The sequence below is a fragment of the Pteropus vampyrus genome, unplaced genomic scaffold, assembly GCF_000151845.1.
Source record: "Pteropus vampyrus isolate Shadow unplaced genomic scaffold, Pvam_2.0 Scaffold17, whole genome shotgun sequence".
Taxonomy (NCBI): domain Eukaryota; kingdom Metazoa; phylum Chordata; class Mammalia; order Chiroptera; family Pteropodidae; genus Pteropus; species Pteropus vampyrus.
In genome coordinates, this window is record NW_011888798.1 from 13237634 (window position 1) to 13240020 (window position 2387).

The window sequence follows — 2387 nt, forward strand, 5'->3', positions numbered from 1 at the left end:
AGTCCTTAATGTCTACAAAATTTAATGCGTGTTTTTAAGTGTAAAATCTATACATGCCAACATATAGAACCAGTTGTGTTTCTATTTCAAGGGAAAATTGTGTTTACCTTATTACCTATCATTGTAATACCTGTCTGAATTGTTGTTGTAAGTAATTTGTCATCTTAGAAGTAAATAATTTTCTTGATGTGTTGTAGGGAAAATACATCAATTCGGAGAATGATGATGGCATGATTATAGTAATTATCACATGCAACACAGGTAGTTACTACCATTTAATTCTGTTTTAATTTTATAGAGCTAGTAAAAGTCACATTAGAGAGAATATACAAGATGAGCTAACATTAAAGAATTTTTGTACATAGGAAATTTGAAGAATAAAAGGTTTTAAAGTAATTTCGATTTACAATTTTTTTATGGCTAACCTGTTGGACAAATTTTAATTACTTACATTATGGTTTTGAGGGGGATTAAAGTAATCTTCAATTGAGAACAATATTACAAATAGTCATCTAAAAGATGAGAAATTAAAGAAGATAATAGATATTAAAATTATTCAATTTTCCCAAAAGTTATGATAATTTATGTTGTTGGTTATTATTTTCCTTTACTAGACTCTGGATTATTCAAAAGCAGAAATATCATTATTTCTACTTTTCTCTAATGCCTAACAAATTGCTGGTATATGAAAAGCAGTCCACAGTGTGCTGTGTGTGACTCATGCTGGTCTGTGAGAACTGATTTTCAGATTTTCAGGAACTCTACAGGCTGTTTTGTGTCAACTTGGTAGCTTACAATCAGGCATGGTGGGAGTATTTATGCCATAAAATTAGGAATTGGAAAGGGCTTTTCCCTCAGAGAATAGGTTATTAAACATTTACTAGTGTACCACCAGAAAACATTTGATAAATGGTGAATGAACAAAGAATGAGTGGATGGTAAAAATGTGACGTGATATTCTGCGATAATAAAAAGAAATGCAACCCTCTTATGAAATAAATACCCAGCATGAAAGAAGATAAAATATTTGTAATTTAGTGTCAAACAGGCTTCCAGTTCTAGTTTGGACTCCAGCACTATCTAGTTGTGTACTCTTTTGAAAGCTATTTACATTCTTTGAGGTTTAAACGCCTTCCACCATATGAAGATACAAGAAGAAGTCTGCAACCTGGAAGGGAGCCCTCGCCTGAGCATACTGGCACCTTGATCATGGACTTCCAGCCTCCAGAATTATTATGAACTAAAGGTTAACAAAAATTATCACTTTAAAGTAGATAATGTTGAAAATGAGCCTCAATTATCTTTAAGAACAGCCTTTTATGAGCTAACGCAAAGGATGAATTGTGCATAGTTGAAGCAGAGACAATGAATTATGAAGGTAGTCTAGTTAAGGTGACACTGGCAACTTTAAAAATATCTCTACAGCCAGTGGTTCCCCTTGGGGGCTTTGAAATAATAATACCACCTGTGGTCTTAGAGTTAAGTGTGTTTCAGGGCTTGTGCATATTAGTTAACAACACTTTGTAGCTGTGGAGGAAGAGGCAGAGTCAGAAGATGAAGACAGAGAGGGAAATGAAACTCCTAAATATATCTGGAAAGTGATCTGCTCCTGGAAGTGGTAGAAACATTCCACAGAAAAAAGTAAAACTTGCTGCTGATAAAGATCATGATCATGAAGATGATGATGATTTTGATGATGAGGAAGCTGAAGAAAAAGCTACAGTAAAGAAATCTATATCAATACTCCAGCCAAAATGTACAAAAATCAAACCAGAACACAAAATTATTAATACTAAGATCGAAAGATCAAGAATCCTTAAAAACAACCAAACAACAACACAAAAAACAAACAAAAAATGGAAAAAACCCCTAAGACACTGCAGGAATCCAGTTCTGTAGAAGACATTAAAGCAAAAATCCAAGCAAATATATAAAAAAAGATAGCTCTCTTTCTAAAGTGGAAGCCAAGTTCATCAATTATGTGAAGAATTACTCTGGATGACTGACCAGGATGCCATTCAAGCTCTCTGGCAATGGAGGAAGTTTTTTAAAGAAAATGTTTTAAATAGTTTGTTAGGATGTTTTGTCTTATTTCATTCTGTAACAGTTGGTATATGGCTATTCTTTATAAAATACAGAATGAGAACTTTCCTACTGTGTGTGATAAATGTTGTCCAGTTTCCATTGCCAAAATGTGTTGTCTGAAAGGTCTGTTTAGTTTTTAAAGATGGAACTCCACCCTTTGCTTGGTTTTAAGTATGTGTGAAATGTAATGATAGATCATAGTAGTAGTGGCAGTCAGACAAATGGAAATTGTGGGGATCCAAAAATATAGATGTGAAATAAATTCTGTATTTTAATAAAGTCAATAAATAATACTTTGAAAT

The 2387-nt window shown here is 33.0% G+C and overlaps 1 pseudogene; it reads left to right on the top strand.

Moving 5' to 3' along the window:
* Nucleotides 1–1350: 1350 nt before the first annotated feature.
* Nucleotides 1351–2387, top strand: part of LOC105288376 — a 7477-nt pseudogene continuing 6440 nt past the window's right edge.